This window comes from Mustela nigripes, chromosome 2 (assembly GCF_022355385.1).
Source record: "Mustela nigripes isolate SB6536 chromosome 2, MUSNIG.SB6536, whole genome shotgun sequence".
Taxonomy (NCBI): Eukaryota; Metazoa; Chordata; class Mammalia; order Carnivora; family Mustelidae; genus Mustela; species Mustela nigripes.
Window position 1 is genome coordinate 146256284 of NC_081558.1, and position 23745 is coordinate 146280028.

A 23745-nucleotide genomic window follows, 5' to 3' on the forward strand; every position below is an offset into this window, starting at 1 on the left:
GGTGAGAACCCACTGGAGGTGTGAGAATCCTTTTGATCCACATGTCCTTTGTCCTTGCATAGAACTAGAAATCCTGTCCTGCCTCTTATGCCTTTCTCTGGAATTGCAGGCTTGACAAGGATGCAGTGGAGCCAACTCCTAGTTGTTGAGGGACCAGTAACACTGAATCCACTGTCTGTCTCCATTCATCCTAAGACTGAGGCTGTCTGGATGGTCACAAGGCCCTGTCCGAAGACCAGGAGTGGGTACTCATTAAGGACAGATCTTGGGTTAGGATTAAGGTACTATATTCTGGCTATTCATTATATCTATATAAAGCCTAAAGAAAAATTCAGAAGAAATTATACTAGCTAATATATTAAATAACAGTTCAGCCATTTGCTTAATATTTATCATACCTCTTATATGCCAGGGACTTTTCTTTGACATTCTTACATACATTTTATGTTACAATTTATACATACAACTTATAATACCATTACATATGCTGTGATCAATATGAGGCAGTTATTACAAAACATTCATGTTTTGTCTTGATTTTTGCAGATCCAAAAACTCTTATGGGAATTTTATTTATTTATTTATTTTTAAAAGATTTATTTATTGACTTTAGAGAGAGCATGAGTGGGAGGAGCAGAGGTGGAAGGAGAGAGAATCTCAAGCAGGCTCCACTCATGAAGCCCTAAAGGGGGGTGAATCTCATGACCCTGAGATCACGATCTGAGCTGAAACCAAGTCAGATGCTTAACTGACAGAAGCACCCAGACACTCCTCTGTTAGAGGAATTTTAAAGAACTTAGTGGTGTTTCTTAGAGTTTCTGTTTCCATTTAGGCATTTATTAATAGTTCTTATCATAAGTAATTTTAGATTTTTCAGCTTAAATTTTGACTCAAATAAATAAAAATAATATTTTGGAAATGCATACAAATATTCCCCTGTACTCTCTTAGAGCTTGCCATTTCCTTTGTAAATTCAGAAAAATTACTTAATGTCTCTGGACTTGAATTTTTAAATTTGTAACATTAATAGTTGAAAGCAGGTGATTCTTAGATCTTTCCCACTTCTAGTTTTCTGTGGTTTATCTTTTTATTTGACACATCAATGTCTTTTCATACACAGTGTCACATAGGGGTATTAGTAAAAATATTTAAGAACCGATAGGGTGAACTCTGGGGGCTCAGATGCCACGAGCAGTCAGTCATGTGAGTGTGACTTTGGGGGTTACTGGTTGGCAATGTGAGCAGCAGAGATATTTGACAATAGTGTCGATGGGCACTGGGGAAATCCCTGCCAGAAAGCATTAGCCACTGTTGGACACTGTCAGTTCTGCTGTGATCTGCTCCAATGAGAGAAGAACACTGTGATGGGGATTAGAAGGCTGGAGCTGAGCTGGGTTGGCTGATAGGCCTGGAGGGCAAAAGCACCAAGGTCATGCCCTCTAGGTGCCCACCTGTGGCTCCTAGGCCAGGGATGCCCTGAGTGGCCGAGGCTGAGATGTCTAAGAGAGCAGGTCTATCCCAAATAGCATGTACTTAAATAAATTGGCCAAAAGACCATATTCCTACACACCAGCCACCTAGCGGCTGAAAATTTTCCCATTCCTTGGCAACTTGGCTAAGATTCTTTTTAACGAATTCTTCATAAAAATAATGTGTTGTGCTTTGAAAACTAGACGAAACCATTGAACTTCTATCTGTAGGGCTTTTTAAAAAATCTATCATTTATTTATTTTTTATTATGTTCAGTTAGCCACTGTATAGTACATAATTAGTTTTTTTAAAATTAATTAATTAATTAATTTGACAGACAGAGATTACAAGTAGGCATAGAAGCAGGCAGAGAGAGGAAGGGAAGCAGGCCCCCTGCTGAGCAGAGAGCCCAATGTGGGACTCCATCGCAGGACCCTGAGATCATGACCTGAGCCGAAGCCAGCGGCTTAACCCACTGAGCCACCCAGGCACCCAGTACATAATTAGTTTTTGCTGTAGTGTTCAATGATTCATTGGTGGGGCTTTTTACAAAAAATAAAATAAAAATTTATTGAGAATCTACTGTAGGACTGTCTCTGTCCTAGGCACTGGGGTGCGATGGTGAAGACAGAATCCTTCTCTGTAGAGCTTATAAGGCTTCTACATATGAAAGAGAAAGAGACTGGGCCGTAGTGGAATGATTGGCCAAGGTAAAGACTGAGAGTAAGAATTCTGGGCTTCTCCTGTCTCTAAAAATAACCACACTAACACTTTTTAACCAGTTCCTAGACACCCAGGCTTATGTATTGTTTTAGAAGTCTGTCATCCGTCTATCATCTATCTATCTATCTATCTATCCATCCATCTATCAGTCATCTGTCTATTTATATCATCTATCTGGTGTGACAGAGGGATAGGTTGACAGATCCATCCACCTGTCCCACTTTATGACTAAGAATGCAAATCCACAGAATGTCTGGGAGATATCTAGGGATATGCTTATATTCACATGTGAATTAAATTTATGAACAGAGTTTACTTGGCTACATTCTTTAATTTACTATTGATAAGGACAATCAGTGATATATATTGAAAAAGATGGAGAGAGAAAACAAACATACACCCAGACCCCCCATCATGTTGGACTTGGGCCTGCTCTCATGTAAGGGACATAGGGAGGCTGTCTACAGTCTCAATGGGAGAATGTAGGCAAGTCCCCTAACCTCAAAATATCTGCCACATTGAAGTGTCAGGTGTCAGGTGGCACCTGGATAAGTTCCGAGGGTCTTGTTTGGAATGAATTTGCTTGGGATTGAACCATATTAAACTACCCTTTCTCTTTGAGACTTGGCATAATTTGACCAATCATTCATCTAACAAAGAAGGACATGTGGTAGCGAAGAGGACGGAGTGTGGAGGAGCAAACAAAAACCTACACATGTGGGGCGCCTGGGTGGCTCAGTGGGTTAAGCTGCTGCCTTCGGCTCAGGTCATGATCCCAGGGTCCTGGGATAGAGTTCCGCATCGGGCTCTCTGCTCAGCAGAGAGCCTGCTTCCCTCTCTCTCTCTCTGCCTGCCTTTCCATCTACTTGTGATTTCTCTCTGTCAAATAAATAAATAAAATCTTTAAAAAAACAAAACAAAACAAAACAAACAAACAAAAAAAACCTACACATGTTTCAAGGACAGATAAACGTCACTACCCATCTTGAGTACTGTGAACATTAGACAAAATAAAATGAAAACAGTTTGTAAACAATAGCATAACATGTAAAGTATGGTTATCATGATTATTATTTTCTTCCAAGTATTACCTGTGGAGGACCCAGAGCATAATTATTGAGCCTGACTCATTCTGTTAACAAAAATATTCTTTTAGGGAGTGAGAAGCGATACTTGAGCCTTAAAAAGAGGACATTAGTCTTATGATTTTTATATTAATAATACTTTATATTTAAATAATTCATTTCAATTTACAAATACCATTTGAAGTAACAACAATGACTAAGTTGGATATAATTTTCAAACCTGCTATTTTGGAAGTTAAATGTGAGAGATGGAAATGCAGAACAAAACACAGTCAAAACAAATTCTGTCAAAACACAGAATTGCTTTTGTGATAAATTCAGAAAAACAAATAAGTAATTTGTAATGAATATTTAACATATAGCTTCTTTTTATCTTACTATTCTTTAAAACTCTTGAATTTCAGAAGACCTATGCTTGAAACCATTAAAAAACACCTTTTAGTTCTATGGGTCTCGTAAAGTAGCTTTCAAATTAGAATTATTTAATCAGATCCATAGAAAACAAAGAAAAGATTATGGATTTCTCCCTATTTATTTCTGGAACTTTCTGTACGTGAATTGATAGATATCCATAGGTACGTCACCCATCATACCATTTTACCATTTGTCTACAGAATGAAGGGCTCATGGTTACCTTAAAATACTACATTAAAATTTAGGGAGGATGGAAGTAATTTTAAAGATCAAGGTTCAGCAGTTCTATTGTAAGAATCACTCTTTTTCCTATAGTTACATTTTTGATCATTAGTCAAATATGTCAGTAAATTTAATGGTTTATCATGATTACTTTCATAAGTAATTCAGAGTATTTTGGGAATGAAGGGAGAAATTATGTATATAATATAAAAAACTGAAGTATAGTTTAAAGATTTAAGCATACTTGACCAAATTTTCAGTAAGAACAAATCCATATGATTAAAGTGATCAATAAAAAAATGAAAAAACATTCAAATACAGTGATTTAACACTGTTTACCCAGGTCTCAACATGTTTATATTTGGATATCTTTTCTTGTCTTTTTATTAGAGCACTTGGCGATATATAGGAAAACATATTAGCTTTCGGCTATTGTGAATTATATTTCTGTTCTTAAAACAAAACCCAAGGGATATTTTGTTATAACATATTACATTTCAATTAAGCAGATTTCCATGTAATTGTCTCATGTATTTTATGTCAACTGTCAAATAAATACATATCTTAATCTTTTCTCTGAACATAATTAAACTATTACACTATTTTTATGTTAGAGCATCCTTACTTTAACTAATTGGATTTATTGATCTTGATTTACAGTGTTTCTCACCTTCATGTTCATGTATTAACACAACATGGAAAATACTGATCATCATTAAATAATTCAAGTGATAGTGTTTTAATTATTTTTTGCAGCAAAATTGCCCTTTTTGTGTAACTCTTTTTTTTTTTTTTTTAAGATTTTATTTACTCATTTGACAGAGAGAGACACAACAAGAGAGGGAACACAAGCAGGGGGATAGGGAAAGGGAGAAGCAGGCTTCCTGCCTAGTAGGCAGCCTGATGCAGGTCTCGATCCCAGGATCTTGGGATCACAACCTGAGCCCAAGGCAGATGCTTAATGACTGAGCCACTCAGGTGCTCCATCTTTGTTTTTTTTTTTTTTTTTAAAGATTTTATTTATTTATTTGACAGAGAGAGATCACAAGTAGACGGAGAGGCAGGCAGAGAGAGAGAGAGGGAACAGGCTCCCTGCTGAGCAGAGAGCCCGATGCGGGACTCGATCCCAGGATCCTGAGATCATGACCTGAGCCAAAGGCAGCGGCTTAACCCACTGAGCCACCCAGGTGCCCCCCATCTTTGTATAACTCTTGATGAAGTTCTAGTTTTTAAAATTTCAAATGCTTATTAGTTATTTTAGTTATTCTCAGTGTTCTTTTAATAGCTAATATGACACTTTATTGAAATAATTTAGTTAATACTTTTATTTTACTTCTGTTTACATCAAAACCCATTTTAAACAAACTGGCAACTTGTTTTTTAAAGAACAGTTTACCACTCTAAGCAGACCATGTTTGCCTTAGTGTTAATTTTGAAAACTTTCAAGTCCATTATGAAATAAAAATTTTATGCAGCTAAACAAATAAATATTACATATGTGGAGTGAAAATACCAGTAAAATGACATCAAATACACTTCATAAGATAGATGTACAAATGCATTTCAGTTCTTTTCTCATCAGTCTCCTTTATATTTTTAGACAGGCTTTATGTGAATACAATGACTTCAATATCAAACATTTTAAATGATGCTTGAAATATCAGTCACTTGACTTTGATGTCACACACAATTAAATCCAACCCATCTTCTCTCAGTTAATAACAGCAATCTCACCAAGTCTAGTGCCTAATTAATACCAGCTATTTGTCACAAAGAGGTGACACATGTATATCAGAAAGCTTGAAATATTGTTTTGTGCTGAAGTGTAGCCAGCCAGCCCTGCAATATAGAATCTGTCTTATGTATGATTGGCTTTAAAGATTTCAAAGGCCCCCGAGTTTAGTGTGCTCCAGCTGGGACGCGACAGCGCATAGAAGGTGTTACTGATGTGACGGGTCCCTTTAGGCTGCTAAGTAGGAAGGTATTTAGAAAAAAATGCAGCTCTCACTGAAAGGTTCAGACTTGATCATTCACTTAGGTGATGGGCAGAATTAAGAATAAAATCCCTATGGTAATTTGCTTAACTTGCAGTTTTTAAGCTACATGACAGAGTACAAAATCATAAATTGTCTTATTTTTCATTGCAAAACTATCTCTGCTTTTGTTCCGCTCAAAAACTCTTTTGCCTATGCTATTCTATGTACAATTAAAACAGTATCCATCAAGGAGGTGATAGTTTCCTTCTTAAGTGCACTTACGGTGGGTAAGAGGAGAATGACGGAAATTTGAATAGTAATGACAAGTCATCGCTTTAGGTGAAAATGTTGAGGCGAATACAGGTAGAAGATGAACTATACAAGCCTATGAAAAAACAGGTGGGAAAGCAGGGGTCATTTGTTGATCAGGTACTTACGAACTTATTCATATGCACCAACTTGAGAATTCGGATCAAAACATACATCAAGTTAAAAAAAAAAAAATCCTTTAAAAATGTGCTTAACCAGAACCAAAGAGCTACTACAGCTTTGTAGCTTGCATTTTTTCTGCTAATGTATGGAAATCTCTCTATAGGGACATGGAGAAAAATAAATTGGTGCTTAAAACCATTGTATTAAATGAGCCTTCTTTCTTCCTTCTTAAGAAAGGAAAAGAAACCTAGAGAAGTTGCCCAATTCAGATTTAACTGTAATTGCTCTACAATTTTCTCACTACTCCAGGTTTTCCAGGTTGCTGTCCTGGAAGGTTCGTCCCCCTCCTTTCCCACTTTAGGTTTACTAGCAACAAAGTAATTTTTACTCCTATTTACTTATTGAAATCAATGGGGAGAAAGAGCATTGTAATTGAAAAAGAGAGAAGAATGCGACCGTGTTGCAAAACAGTGACTACTGGAAAATGGAGATGCTTTAAGAGAAGGAAGATACTACTTCTCTCAATGGTTAGAAGCCTCTAAAAGCAGACTTTGCCGAGGCAGCACAGTTGAAAGCAAACAGTCCTGGTGGTAGACACCAAAGCAGCCACCAGCCGTGCAGGCTCATTTTTTTTTCAGACAAGCTCCATTTTCAAAGGGTACCACATCCATGGTTTTGTTTTGTTTTTTGTTTTTTGTTTTTTCCCCAGGTGGGGGTTTAAGGAATATTTCTTGGGATAGAAATGCAAGTGAAAAAAAAAATCAATAAAAATCTCGAGGTTTCTTTGGACATATGATGTCCAATGAATGGACGATTTTGATTTTTCACTAGCTTCCTATTTTTACACAAAAATCCCTTTCCCAAATTTGGAGTTTGTTTGTTTGCTTTCATCTGCCTTTTACTAAATTTAGTGTGTTTTTTTCTGTTAAATAGGCTTTAATTCCTGGACAGATTTCTAGCCTGGAAAAAAGGCAATGTGATTGTGTGTTTTTGGTGTCTCTGAGGGGGTGAGTCTTCTGTGTTGCCTCTGACAGGTCCCCGGAGCTACTGGATACCAGAAAGCAGCCCCACAAAGGACAGTTCACAACATGGTTGTTCATGTGAACATGCAGCAGGTTCTGTCTTGACCTCCATCTCCTCCATCAGCCTTTTCTAGGCGCGGAATGCAGCTGCAGCCTGTATCCATTCGAGATTGTTAAGCCCTGTGGGGACTAAGGCTCTAGGACTTTGTTTACACTGGAGAGAAGGTTAGGGCGCCCCCCTGAGTATCCCATAGGCAGTTCTAGGTGGCTGGCCAGGCATGCAGGACATCAGAGCCAGAGAAAACAGGACGCAAAAAGATTTCCCTCTTGAGGGAATAATCTTTTTGTTTTCTGCATTTTTGGTCCTTTCCTTCTGTTCTGGTTTCCTCTTACTGCAATATAAAAATTTGCGTTTGAGATTAAGTCAGAATATTAAAAAACACAAATATATTAAGCACCCAGTCTGGCTTCTCAAGATATCATGTATCTGCCAGGCTGAAGGAAGAGAAACCACTAGACTCTTCTCCTTTGCTGACAATGGCCCCTCTTCCCTGTGTGAGGCATGTCAATACATCTTCTTTTTTGGTTGCTGGTGAAGTGGGGGTGATTTCCTTTTTTTAAAGGAGGCACTTTTAAGTAACAGACGTACCGAGATTTGTGGGAGTTTGTGTTTTCAGAAAAAATTAATAGATTGAAAGAGGTGAAGAGACAATTTGATTTTCTCAGACTTAGAAGCTGGTATGAGGTCCACTGAAATCCACTTCTGTTTCTTGGTGGGTGCTTCAAAACATCACCATTTTCTTGGAATGGGGAGTAGATATTTTCTCACTGAATTTCCATCGTTATCTAGCTTGTAAACAAATATTCAGAAGATACTTCAGAGTGGTTCTGAAATCACCCTTCGTTTTTCTGTCTTTTCCTAGCTTGTTAACCTGTCTGTGGTTGGACTGTGCGTGTGTGCTTGAGGACCAGTGTGAAGAGTAGGAATCTGATTGGTATGACTAGGTATACAGTTTTGGGCCCCTGGTTTTTCTGAACTAAGATTTGTGCACTGACTGGCATGACTCTAAATGGTTTGTCTCTGAACTTTTCATGTTGTCGGTTCCTTTAAACATAGAGTAGTCATTTATAGAATATTGTTCAAAGAGTGCTGGAATGTGCAATGTTTGTTAATTGGTTTTTGGAACCTACATGGGGTTTATCAATATACATAATTTTTATCTTCGGAGTGCTGAATATGCAAAATTTGTCTTGGGCTTGCTGAGTGATTTCTTAGATATTGTAGTTGAGTTACTCAGTGTATTACAGTTCCAGTGATGGTAGTAAAGAGTTACCCGGTTCGGTCGCTTAACTATAAGTGGATTTTTTTTTCATTATGTGTATTAAAATAATAAGAACCTTTAGTTTGCAATTACATTAGATAACAAACTTTGACTGCTAGGCAAAGTCAGGTTAGTTATGATTCTTGGCCAAGCATTGGGATTTTATCTATGCTTTAATTAAAATTTCACAGTGTGACACCTTCATCCCACATCGTATTTTCAAAAAGGATGCCACATGAGATGAAGTTTTATTATGGCTGTTTGTCTATTAGAAAGAAATTTTCTACTTTGTCTTTTCATGTACATTTTATAGTTTGGTATCATAAGATGAATAAAAGGAAGTTATTGTACATTTTGAAAATACACCATGGATTCCATAGATTCCATAGACAAAATTTAAAGTTGAATTCTTCTTGGCAGTAGTTTCAATTTACTGATGAAGTTCTGACTATCTATGTCTGTTTTATGCCATAGTATTATTTATATATACTTAAAAAATCTGGAAACTTTAGGGTTCACTATCTAAATCTATATGACATGTTATGCCTGTATAGGTCATATGATATGTATATATGTCATATGATTGATATATATTTTAAAAATCTGGAAACTTTGATATGCCAACAGAATCTAAAATTTATAAAGGGATAGGTTAGGGTTAGTCCTTCTTTTGTAAAATAGACAAATTAGCTAGTATATAGACATAGCCATAAAAATGCCAAAGCATCAAAAGGGAAAAAAAAAAAAAAAAGGAATGGTCAAGGATAGAGATTTGGTTGTGGAAATAGAGAGGTTAAGACCTGAAATAGTATAGAGAGAGCAAACAGGACTCAAGATCAGAAACAGAGCAGAACATTAAAATCAGATTGTCAGGTCAAAGTCAGGCTTACCATAGAGCAAAACCTTGGCAAACTGAGGTGGGGAACCCTGGAGGTCAGAGTCAGGAGGGCAATGAGAAGCACCATGATTCAAGCACTCAGGCTGAGTCAAAGTGGGGCCAGAGAGGCAGATCACCAACTAAGAGGTGATGCCTGGGGTTGCTAACATCTGGTTACCCCTGCTGACTTCAATTCCTCTTGACCCTACTCATAGGTTAACCCCTGCATGCCCGTGCATGCCCAGAACTCCTGAAAAGTTCTAACATTTAATTTTAATATAAAGTTGGTAACATGAAAAGCAACCTCATGCCCTGTGTTTCAGTGGCTTCTAGGTTTTGTATGTTTTTACTGATTAAACAATAAGGATCACATCTATACATAAATATTCTGGGGAAATTGTTTCCAAAAGCAAAAATGCAAACATCTAAATAACTGATAGTTCTCTTCAAACGCCTAGTACGTGAGAAATACATACATGCATATTTAAATGGAAGAATGCTATGCCTTTGGAAGGGCTGACCATTATAAATGGCTTCTAATTCTAGTTAAAACAACATGTAGCCTTTAGCTGGTGTATGCTATGGAGATGGTGCCTACAATTTTTTTTCAAAAAGCAAATGGAAGACCAAGTCTTCTGTGATTTATATAAGGATGTATGAACTTCATTTTCTCATAATCCAATTTCTTTCACCTCAAGTTACTTAGCCTTCTCCTTTGCAGACTGAAATACGAATTGATATCTGTTTCTACAGTGCTTTAAATGTTCATGATATATTATTTCATTACACGTTATAGTTAGACATAATCTACATCCATACTTAAATTTAATTTACATACAACACACCCTTTGCATATGAGCTCTGTCTATAGTCTTTTGTTATATCGTGGACCCAAACAAGAGGTATGAACTATGTATAGAAGAACTGCCTTTGAGAGACTTCTAAAATATTTTTGTCGTATAATTTTTTCAGCTTTTAATAGAGTTATCTTCATCAGCTTTCCTTATAGTCAAATGTTCCAGCACCCAAACTCAATAAGTAATCTAAATTACTTCCTAGAAGTTAATGGAGGAGTCTTTCTGGGTTTGCAGACTTAGTCATGTGATGAACCAAAGCAATGAGTAATAAAAGCGATAATACCATTTTACAAACTGAGAACCTATAAAACAAGTAAATAATCTGTGCTGTGCCTACTAAATTTGTGTTGATTCCCCTAATAAAAAAGGCTTTTGTTTGAAATAAAAAAGAAGGGTTGCTTTGTTAAATATTAAATTCCAGGAGATTAAAAATATAATTTCCTTTCCTTCTCTTGGTATTTCCTTTATCCTATTGCATGGCATTCTTGGAAATCACCATTGTATTGTTTATTTTTTAAATTAAAATGCTGTAAGAACTGCAGTGTTTTTGCATTGTATGAATATTTTATTGCATGATGAAAAAGAATGATTGTGAAAGCCTTAAAGTGCTCAATTTTTCATCTAAATATTTTACAAGGAAAACCCTACCGAGATACATCTTCTTTTCATGGGTGCCCTGGTGGGTCTCACAGAAGGGAGATGCAATATATATAGTTCTGCAACCCAGTACATTTAAATTTCATAAAACAGAAGGACAAAGATGGCTTACTGTTTTAAGTGGAGTACTAACATCTTATCTGGGTGTCACATCTCAAAATCAAGTTTTCTCTCCTTCTGTGCAAGTAAAAAATGAGTGATCTGTTCTCTCTCCAAGGTGCCCAAAGCCCTCTGCTCTCAAGTTATTAAATCAGACAGAATGATAATGGACCATGCATTTTGTTTATGCACATGGGAAGACTTGATTTATAATATCTTTTATTTCCGGGTATTTCGTCATAAGAGAGAAATAGATTTTTATCTCAGATGAGGCACCCATGTTTGTGTCACTCTTATAATAATCATTGAATAGGTTTGCAATAGTCCCATAAAATTTCCTATAAAATCCAAATAAGTGAAAAACCTAGCATGGAAACTGATGTAATTAGATTCAGATTTCATTATCCCTCTCCCTTAAATTATATATATTTGTAGGATTTTAAAAAAATAGATTTTGAGTTTAAAAAATATATATATTTTGAGTTTAATAACAGTGTTTACAGCCATAATACTATACTGGTGTTTTATAGGTATGAAACACATATCGGTTTGAAAAGCTTTGGATGCAATAATAATTTTTGATGGATAAAAATTTCTTTTAAGAAATTCCAGTATTTTCCCAGGAAAATATCAATTTTATTTAAAAGTAAAAGCATACAATATTTGGGACTGTAGGGATGAGTTAGCAAGAATTTTACAGGATTAAAAAAATGATACAAGATGAAATGGTTAAAAAAGAAAATCTTGACCTGTAATTTGGAGAGAACACTAACTTAAGAGTATTTTTTTTAAGATTTTTACTTATTTATTTGACAGACAGAGATCACAAGTAGGCAGAGAGGCAGGCAGAGAGAGGGGGAAGCAGGCTCTCTGCTCAGCAGAGAGCCTGATGTGGGGCTTAATCCCAGGACCCTGGGATCATGACCTGCGCCGAAGGCAGAGACTTTAACCCACTGAGCCACCCACGCACCCCTAAAAGTATTTTTAAAAGCACTACTTGTTTAAAAAATCTTTATCATCATGAACTGTTAGTAAAAGCTATTTAAATGTGTTTGAAATTAGTAGTGTGGAAGCAGAAACAAATAAATAAGATTGTTAGTTTTCGTAATCATTACTTTTATGTTGGAGAAAATATCTAACTATTGTTATTTGTAATAGTGTAGAGCTCCAGAGGTTCAGTTGATTTGACTTTTTGAAGCCAAAAGGATAGTCAAAATATTTAGTGGGCTCATTTCTCCCCAAAAGCCACCACAAACCCAGAAACCGCTCCTCTATCAAAGGTTGTGTAGACACTCAGAGACTCAAGAGTTGATCATATAAAGAGGGTTTACGCTGAAACTGATTATATGACAAGTGTTTTCTAGATTTCCTCAGTACTAAGAATCACTTAGAGGCATTGCGTGCAGACATCTTTCCAGGATTTACTAAGTCTGAGACCAGACTCAAAGCCTGTGTGGTAAACTAGCTACCCAAGTGCTTCTAAAATATAATTTAACAAAATGCGATCTACTTAGGCACCTTTAAAGATTTTTTTTTGAAGATTTTATTTATTTGGGGCATCTGGGTGCTCAAGTCTATTAAGCGGCCGCCTTCAGCTCAGATCATGATCCCAGGCTCCTGGGATCAAGCCCCATATTGGGCTCCCTGCTTGGCAGGGATCCTGCTTCTCCCTCTCCCTCTGCTTGCCTGCAGTCCCCCCTGCTTGTGCTCTCTCTCTCTCACACTCTCTTTCTCTGTGTCATAAGAAATAAATGAAATCTTGAAACAATTAAAAAAAGATTTTATTTATTAATTTGGCAGAGAGCAAGATAGAGAGAAAGAGAGGGAAAGTGAGCACAAGCAGGGGGAGTGGCAGAGGGAAAGGGAGACGGCTTCCCACTGAGCGTGGAGCCTGATGGGATTAGGGGCCCAATTCCAAGACCCTGGAATCATGACTTGAGCCAAAGGTAGACACTTAAACAACTGAGCCACCCAGACATCCCACCTTTAAAGATCTTTGATATAAAAGTACCTCACAGGGGCGCCTGGGTGGCTCAGTGGGTTAAGCCGCTGCCTTCGGCTCAGGTCATGATCTCAGGGTCCTGGGATCGAGTCCCGAATCGGGCTCTCTGCTCAGCAGGGAGCCTGCTTACCCCCCTCTCTCTCTCTGCCTGCCTCTCCATCTACTTGTGATTTCTCTGTCAAATAAATACATACAATCTTTAAAAAAAAAAAAAAAAAGTACCTCACAGATTCTGGACATTTCAGAGCAAGTTAAATTGCTGTGTATTTGGAACAGTAACACATTCCTCTTAGAAAACTTCATTATAAAAATGTAATCTATTGTCTACATACACTAGAAATAAAATGCCTAGGAATATTATAAATTACTGGCCAAAAAAAAAAAAAAAAAGACCATTCAAATATTCTGCACACAAAAGAGAGACACAGTTAAGTGTTGTGGTTAAGAACATAGACTCTGAAGCCAGACTTTCTTGACTTACATTCTGGCTCTTCTATTTACTACTTTGTGGTGTTGGGTTAATTGGGTAACGTGACTGTACTTCTTTTTCTCCATCTATAAAGGGGGCTGATAATAATAATATACCTCAGAGACTTCTTATGTTAAGTGGGTTAATATTTATAAGGCTTTTAGGACAGAACTTGGTATTTTTAAACATTAAGTAATTATTAGCTATTAGTTTTATGTTTATATACATGCATATTCAAGGTATTAATTACTTTTTTTTTTCTTGTAAGGAATTGAGACTTTTCAAAAAGCATCATGGAAAGTATCACCTACATAATTTGGGCTTGGCATGAATTCTGTCTAGTCCTTTGAAAGTTAGGGTACTGAAAAAGAAACACCCTCATTAGTTTCCTATTTTTTTTCTATCACATTTACATCTTGTGTATTTTATTATGGAAGAAACTTTTTATAAAGGCTTCAGACAGGGCATAATCATCATAACTTTTGCTATGGGTGAATACTGCCTCTCAGTATGTTTATATATGGAGTAATTCAGAGAGTTACAATTCAGAGAATGTAATTCTATCCTTGGTATTATCCAAACCTATGTGGCAATTAACTTACTCATACTAGGATTTTCCTCTTTTGCCATTTGCTTACAATCTGAAGTTTATATATTGCCAGTTGAAAAGTCACTGCTTACCACTAAAAGATGTTTTTGCTCTGTCTGTATCTAGCCAAAACAAATTCAGCTGTAGAAAATGTATACAGATCCAGGAAAAGACGTGCTGGGTATAATTTGCAGTAACTTTAAATTACAGATATATGTTAGATATAATTTATCTTTCCTAAGAAATTAATCATGAAAACAATATGGTACATAATATTTGAAAACAATATTACTAAAAACCAAAATGGACAACTAAGTCAGACTTTATCATTAGCTCTGCTTTTCTAAATTCTAATTTTAAGGTATAATTTTTTAAAAAGATATTATTTATTTGAAAGAGAGCACAAGTGGGGGGGAGGCAGAGGGAGAGGGAGAAGCAGACTCCCCACTAAGCAGGGAGTCCAACATGGGGCTCGATCCCAAGACCCATGAGATCTCATGACCTGAGCCAAATCAAAGGCAGATGCTTGAACGACTGAGCCACCCAGGTGCTCCTGAATGTATAAATTACATCTTACTTTCTCTTGGTATGATTAAAAAGTGGTATCATCCTATTTCAACATAGTCTCTGGCCCAAGAAGTATTTTATTTTTTAACGATTTATTTGAAAGAGAGAGAATGCAAGCATGCAGGGGAAGGGGCAGAGGGAGAGAAACTTCGAGCATACTCTCGCCTGAGCACAGAGCCCCACTTGGGGCTTGATCTCATGACCCATGGGATCACGAGCTGAGCTGAAACCAAGAGTTGGACACTCAACCGACTGAGCCACCCAGGCGCTCCTGGTGAGTTTTTGTTTAAGGAACTTGTAATGGAGTCAGTTCTTTTCTGTCAGTCTTCATTCAGATCCACCAACTTAATGATAGCTTTCCTATTTCGTACTGTAATAATGGTTTTCTACTGCATTAAAGATGAAATTACATGTGTCTGCTGGTCTCAGACCATTTTTTGGCCAAAGTGCCATCACCAACCGTATGGTTGTTACAGGATTGCGTGGTACTCCATTCTCGCGTCCCATCTGATTCTAGAACCTAAGGAAGTCTTGGTGTCTCCTCAGTATAAGCTATAATGAGGCCTTATTCAGGGATTTTTGAACAGCTTATATATATTGGATATATTTGGCTGTAAGTTTTGAATTTCTTGAGTCTCCTCCTTCTCCGGTGAGTAACCACGGGCAAGTCCCTATTCACTTAGAGACTGTTTATTAACCAGAGGTTGTGACTGTCTTATAGGACAAACAGATGCAGAAATTAAAAAAAAGCTAATACAGAATGTAAAGAGCCATGACCGTGGACTTAAAAAACACCCAACCAGATTATGGCACATTTCATAAATATTTGTGGGATGAGTTTTCTTAATGAGTTTGTGTTGGCGCTTCGTAACAGTCTCTTGGCCTAACGAAGTCTACTGTTGGCAGTTGCTGCAACCAGTTATCACTCTTTTATTTCAGAGGCTGCTCGTTCCCAGATTTGAAGTGGCGTTTCCCTGGATGAGAATCATTGTGTCTTTTCTCCATTCCACTACCTCCTTTTCTTTGTTTTCTCAACGCCGCCTTCCACATGTGCCGAATGTTAGGATCCCTCCATGCTCCGGACCTCAGGAGGCAAGGGTGACTGCCCCGTCCTCTTGCTTCTCTTGGCTGGGAAGGAGAGCGGGGATGTGTTTGTGGGGTGAGCTGAATAACAGATTGAATAGCAGCTTCATTTTTTTCAAGTTCTGCTCTTCACCTGTGAGGAGACACACTGGTTTTTATTTTTCTGTTGTTCCCTGGCAACATGTCAGTGGGGTAGCAAAATACCATGGCAGGTTACCTATTTGTAATGCAAATGAAGTTTTTGAGTATGTGTTGCTTCAGTCCTTTTTTTCTTTCTTTCTTTTTTTTTCCTGTTAATTCTTTTTTTTTAATTAATTTATTTTCAGCATAACAGTATTCATTATTTTTTCACCACACCCAGTGCTCCATGCAATCCTTGCCCTCTATGATACCCACCACCTGGTACCCCAACCCTCACCCCCTGCCACTTCAAACCCCTCAGATTGTTTTTCAGAGGCCACGGTCGCCAAACTATGGAAAGAACCAAGATGCCCTTCAACGGACAAATGGATAAGGAAAATGTGGTCCGTATACACTATGGAGTATTTTTTTTTTTAATGTGGCTTGTTAATCCATATCACATTGCTGCTTCTGAGACAAACTAGGGCCTTCTGGCTTGAGAGCTTCCAGGAGGCATAAAGGGACTGATTCCTACTGTACTTTTTGGAAAACTTTTATGGAAATGGAGCAGTCAACAATTTTAGTTTGGGTAAATCTATATTATAGTCCCAGTCTCTGGGATTCTCCAGAAGCAGAAAGACTTCATTTCTGGTGACTCATGAATACTGCATAAGAATGGCAGTGACTATTAGGTTGCTCAGTGAGTCCCCTGTTTGCATGTACGATTAATGTTTTGGGCTATAGTTTTTTGGACCATGGAGAATGAATGTTGAGAGTGACGACAGTGAATATTTGATTCTGGCCTTTTCTGGATTCTTTTCAGTTTCACATTTCACTAGTACTTTATGTCAGATGCTGTGGTCGGTGCCAGTGTTGCAGAGAAAAATGGGTTCCCACTCCCAGGGAACATGAGGTCAGATGAAGAGTTACAAGCACACCTAGGGCTAGGCCCCTAGTGCTGATCTGAGAGGAGGAAAAAGGGCACTTCTTGGTGTAAATGACAGAGGAAGTAGTAAAGGTTGGAGGCAGACGGTTCTGGAGTATCAAGTCTAGCTGTGGGGCTGAGGCCATTGAACAGACCCTTAATCTCTGTATGCCTTGGCTTCCCCGTATTTATGATGTGGGCTGTGATGTCCGCCTCATAGGATCATTTACATGCAATGATGCATCTAGACCAGAGCACAGTGCTGGCACATGGCAGGTATGCAGGTACTCAGTAAAAGGTAACAATTGTGACAATTGTTGTAATGTGTGCTGACATTATGTTTTTGCTTATATGAACAAATATGAACATATCTCGCAACCTCAATTTTCATGGACATGTCATGTACCTGCGTGATCTAATTTCAGTCATTCATCTAAACATCTATTCCCAAAGAATCCTCCATGTATACTTGGAATCCTGAGATATATTGGTTTTATACCTGCTTTATTTTCAAATTTGCTGCTCATAGTTTAGAGTCAAGTGTAGGGAGAAACTGCCAGAGGAAAATGGCATATGTGAGAAATTTTACGACATGACATTTTATGACAATCTTAGTGCATAATGTTAGTGGTCCTTTGGACGCACATAAAAATGGGTTCTTAATGTGAGTTTGGGATGGTCCAACCTGGGCACCTTTAATGAGCAAAAGTGCTCATGAAGGCTCATCTAAGGGATGATTAGGGTTAATACTTGGACGTTGATAAACATGCCACCTGTTTGCATATATTAGGTTGGGCTGTGTCCCCCCTGCACATCAAAAGTGGAGTTCAAAAAAAAAAAAAAAAAAGTGGAGTTCAAACAATGGACACACAGCAGTGAAAGTGGCTGTAACAGTTTTTGCTCAGTGTCTGTCTCAAGTTGGGCCAAGAAGCTCAAGTCTCCTAGCTGGGGCTGAAGCCACTTTGGGCAGTATGAAAGTATGGAAATTAGGTTTTTTTTTGTTTTTGTTTTTTTTTTTTTTTAAAGATTTTATTTATTTATTTGACAGAGAGAAATCACAAGTAGATGGAGAAGCAGGCAGAGAGAGAGAGAGAGAGGGAAGCAGGCTCCCTGCTGAGCAGAAAGCCCGATGCGGGACTCGATCCCAGGACCCTGAGATCATGACCTGAGCCGAAGGCAGCGGCTTAACCCACTGAGCCACCCAGGCGCCCTGGAAATTAGGTTTTAAAACCAAATATGGTAACTCAGTTGATACTGGTTTTAGCAAATGTATCAGGAAAGAATAATTGACCCACAAATATCGGTGTCATCTAAGATTCTACCCAGTACATTAGCAGACCCAAATTGTTTGACCATGTGGAAAGATGCATAGGCTGTAGAGTTATAAATGTGCATGAATTAAAACATACTTGGGTAACAGAAATGGATAATTACATCAGTAAGCTACAATTAATTTAAATAGACATGCTTCCTTTAATCTTCTGATTTTCTCTAACTGGTGTACTCATTGAGCAGAGTATTGGATCATTAGATGATTACTTCCTATCATGGTATTTTTGGGAGATAAATGTGTTTGCATGTTTATGTTGCCCTGATTTTGTAGTTTGGAAAGAAATCTTAAAATGCCCTGTATATGAATATAGGAAAGGGGGAAATTATAACACATGATATCTTTTCATCATGTTGACTTCTCTTTGTATAGGTAGAAATGTAGTTTGGGGAAACTTTGACCATTTTTAATTTACACGTTTACTTATGCAAGTTGTTTAGATATCGATGAAATACAGCCTTGCCGTGAACAGGGTAAGGTGAGAAACTCCCTGAATAACACACATTCAGAACGAATAAATGGATTACAGTACTGATAATTACCAAAATACAAGTCTCCCTAAGAAATGTTAGTTTAGAGCAAATTTTAAAATCAATGGTTTGAAAATATTTTGTAAAAACTCTTTACCATACTTTGGAGAATCTTTTAATTAGGATTATATTTTATCTTAAAAAATAGATTGGGTGCTATTGGAAATACCTGTTGTCTTGATTTTCATATTAAACACAAGTCCTACAGGATGGCCTACAGACACATTATCAGAGCCTTCATAAAGCATGAAATCTCACCTACAGAATTCATTTGCTGTAGGTAAACATTAAGATAGAGCATTCATAGTGTAAAAATCAGTTATTCTAATTTTACGATCAAGTGGTCAGTTTTAAACTGGTATAAAAAAAAATAAAATAGATGAGAAAAGCCAAAGCAATAGAATTCTCAGAGACAGAATTCATTGTAACAATAGTGCTCCGATATGTTTATTAATGTAATTTTAATGGCAGAGAGTTGAAAATTAATACATGTCTGTTAGACTAAGGCTGGAGTTGTCATAAACTATAATAACTGATTACGTGAGGGTTAATTTGTCTAATGAGGGAGCATGGTCGCAAAGCAGAGGATACAGTCTTTCTTTGGTAGAAACCCTGGAATGTGACCTTAAATCTCCAATCAGAGATTCTGTTATTTTCGTAGAGTAGATCTGATCATGCCATAGGGCAATTTTGTTAATTTCTAAGATTTAATTGTTGAATATTTCAATTGCATCACTAATTGTATTTTGAATTGTATGACTAAATTGTATAATTTGCTAGAGGTGGTTTCAAATAAGAATGCATTTATGATATCACAAAATTCAGTAATATGACCTCCTAAGTTTGCTATTCTTATTCCAGTCTTTGAAAATGGACTTAAATTTACTTTTGGACAGAGTAATCATCTGGAGAACATTGCTTTTTTATTTTGCTGTTGTTTCTGATTTTTACTCTTTAGTAAGTAAACTAACTTGACATAATCAGATTTTTACATACCACATTATGTTTTAGGGGGCTCTTAAATGAACACTTCTCAGTAAAAACCTGTATTACTAAGTAACTTTAGAATAAATATTATTTTCCTTTAGCATGGTTGAACAGTGAAAATCTTTCTTTTTATTAAGAAGAGGGAAAATCCACAAGACAAAGCTGGCTTTTTCTTTACAGTTGCTTGGGGAAAAATTTGTAATAAATAGCACAAGTTCTGTGTGCCATGGTTGAAAGCCAATTGCTTTGTAGAAAAATAGATTGTAGTTGTGAGTATCCTCAACCATAAGGCCTCGCTTGTAAGATTCCAGCCTCTGAAATGCAACTTTTCCCCCCCTTTTTTTTTTTTGCTGGATGAACAGCCTAATGTTCCATGCACGGTACTAGAAGTAGCATTTTATGCAACATTGAAAGAGTCAATTAATTTGCATAATTTCATGAGTATTACCATGACTTTAAGGTAGGCTAGCTTGCTCAGGAGCCTCATCTGCCCAATACATATTTTTTTTCTATTTTGACAAATTAATCATTTTTAAAAACAATTAATTATACTTATGACAAACTGAACCTTATACCCAAGGGTTCTAAATTTTTATAGCAGAAATCTAATATTAATGTGAATAAGATCAGTGATTTAGTGAGTACCTTAACAGTCAACAATGCCTAAGGCTGAACAAAATTAATATTTTGTTTCCCATCTGGAGACTTCAGGAAAATTAATGAGGAAGGGGGACTTAGTGTAATACATAATAGATATAAATTCACCATTTCCAAACTGGGCATTCTGCTTACATCAGAGCTCAGAGGTTATGTGTACTTTTCATCAGAGTATGTTGGCAGAATCTGTTCTCTTCCTGAAGGAAAAATGGATGCTAATTACTTCCAATGCCTTGCCCCTACTGGTGAAGTAAGAAATTAATTTAGGTGATATATTTAGTGATCAACATGATTTTTTTTAAAAGTAAAGTTTTAAATAAGCATAGTCTTAAATATTTAAAAAATCAAATGAAACCATACACTATTAAATATTGATTGCGTAGTTGACTAAATATGCTAACATATGAAATAGTTTGAAATGTGTTCTTTCACATTTCTTCAAAAGGATTTCTCCAAAGGATTCTATGGCAGCCTCACAACTATATGGAAATATTTTCTAGAAAAATCTGACTCATTTATTTTTGTAACTTGTATATATTGGGATAATGGTTAGAGATATTCCAAGGGTGACTCTGGATGAAGATAATATTTAGAGTTCAGTGAAAAGGAATAAGATGTATATAGTCAAACGCATTTTGCTGGATAACTTTCCAAGTGCCCTAATATCAATTTTGGAACTTCAGGTAAGTTCCAACCTAGAAAGAAAGGACAACTTATATTTGTGAACATTTCAAAAGAGTTTTTAAAAAAAAATCACCATCTTCAATTTTAGAATTATTTTTTGTTTATATCAATATGTTTGTAAAGTTGCGTTTGTAAAGTTGCATTTTTATCTGAGTTTTCAATTTCTACTAAATTTTTCACAAGATATTTTTCATCTTTGAGCAGAACGGTTAATAAGTACATAGTTAGGCAAGTCTACTAAATGTGCATAAATCCTCAATATACCATAAGTAGTGTGTATGTACACATATGTATTTTTCTTATAATAATTGACAACAACTTTTGGCCTTTAGAGCAATTACCATGTATCCCTTAAGAAGAATTATAGCTGAGCTCAGTGGTTCAGCTCTATCTATTTTGCTACTACATTCATGGAAATATCTTTAGTTTTGGTAATCAATGAAAATTTCAATAAGTCAATCATTTGGTAAATTCCTAGAATTTGCACAGTATACCAAAATACTTTACATTTTTTTGCATGGTTAAGAAGCAGCATTCTATAGATCTTATATTTTGAAAGAGAAAAATTATCTTCCAAACCTTAAAAAGGCATCTCTATTCTGTATAAATCTGCATTATTAATTCACTGTAAAATAGATCCAGTTGGAGTACTTGTTTTTGCATTAAATTAAGCCTTTGATGTTCTTTAATGCTTTGATTTAGCCTCTAATTTGTCAGAGCACAAATGCACCAGCAACTGTTGAAAATATCACTTTTGCAGTACTGTTCCTGGCCAATAAAACCCCAACAAGTCATCTTCCTATCTGGCTGCACAAAATAGCATTGAAAAAGTAGTCATTGCTTTGAAGTATCACTCCAATTATAGGTTTTAACCCCATAGGTCACAGTTAGATTATTTATACAATGCCAGTGTAATTCTGTCTCAATTCTAGGCTTTCTATGTGTCCAGAGCGTTCACTAGCTCTACTAGAGGAAATTTCAGTCGGCTGCTATGATGGCTCTGACCTGTGTTTGATAGGGTTAGACAGCATTTGGCTGATTTCTGTATATTTTGTGCATTATTTAACTTTCTAACACGTATTTAGCAGCAAAATCAAACTATACCAGGGTTACTTTTTCCTTTTTTCAGAAATTAAAGAACTAAGATGACTTTTCATCATATGGTGATATTGACTCCATCAGCGATATGATACATATGCATGGATGTATGTTCATACAGTGAGCCAATAAAACATCTTATTTGACAACCATTAATGATTTGGGGATCTTTCATTATAAGTTTAGTCATGTGTCTCTTTCTACTTGGGTTAAGTGCCAGTGTTGATGCTTGACAGCAAAAATGGACAAATCCACCATGCTGGTTAAATTGTCTAAATTTATTACATTAGACATTTCCTGGCAAATGCATCTGCCAGCAGGAAATATAAATGCTACTTTTGCACCAAAGCAACTGGCTCTGTCATTTCTGGCTTTTTGATAATATTCTGAACTACATTTGCATCAAAAAGATTGTGGTAGAAGAACATGTTTTTAATTAGTTGTTGTGCTGACAACCAACAATTAGAAGGAAATTCATATGCTAAAGAGAAAAATAGAAGAAATCACCTGTCCGTGGAAGTAGAAAATTATCTTTACTCCTTATGATTTTGAGACACAAAAATTCCTGCTCATGGAAAACTTTACTAGGTAACAAACTGTTGTGGAATCTGTTGTAGAATCTGTTAAATCCATAAAGTCCTCTGCTTTTACTGATAACCTAAGGAATATACATTGTCTTAATTTTTTTCCCCACCTCCTTCCTTGCTTTTAAAAATGCATTTATCAACGTGAACAACTTTTACATATTTGGGTACTTTGCAAAATTACGTGATTTGGAATTATCAATCAGGTTTTCACTCACCTACTTACAAACTTCCTTAAACAGAATTTTGAGACAATGCTGAGAAAATAAGAACCTTAGTTGTCATTCAAGTTGCTTATTTTTCTAGAACTGCAGTCAACATGCTTTTTGAGACCCAGAGTAGATCTCTGCTTATTTAAAAAAGAAAAAGAAATGAAAGCAAGTTAACTCTTTGGACTTTTCCTCCTTTATTTTACTTAGTAGTAAACACGTAACGTTCACATTACTTTAAAACTGATGTAGTAAAATGGACCTGAATAATACATTGCAGTCCTGACCAGAAAATGTTTGCTTACCCACATAAAGTAATTTGCTTCTTAGCACAGCTGGGTTCCCTTTTGCGAGTGTTTTATTTTTTATGAAGGAAAGAGAAAACATTATTTTTGTAAACCAATGTTTTAATCTAATTGATGACAAGTCAATGGCCTAGAATAGCAATGGCTGCCTCAAAACACCTCTCAATTTGCACATTTTAGGGCCTACTAAGCTGGAGAACTGAAGCATGAGGCAAATGAAAAAATATGAAGTTCATAATCTAGGGAGACCTGCATGTGTATAGCCATAAAGGCCTCAACAGCCAGCTCAGGTGGAAAAATGTTGAAGTGAGAAATGTATTCAATAAGTAGAAAACACAGCATGGAGCTGAAAAGTGTGCATGAGAAACTGGTTAGGAGATTCGAGTAATGGAAAAGGAAGCAGATGGAGCATGAGTGTACATTAAACAGTAGTGTTCATAGCTTGTGACA

The 23745-nt window shown here is 36.5% G+C and overlaps 1 long non-coding RNA gene and 1 pseudogene across 1 annotated transcript in view; both read left to right on the forward strand.

Moving 5' to 3' along the window:
* LOC132010158 (uncharacterized) overlaps positions 1-23745 on the forward strand; it is a 339866-nt gene that overhangs the window by 104506 nt on the left and 211615 nt on the right. The window lies entirely within an intron of this gene.
* LOC132012555 (small ribosomal subunit protein RACK1-like) overlaps positions 16984-23745 on the forward strand; it is a 212068-nt pseudogene continuing 205306 nt past the window's right edge.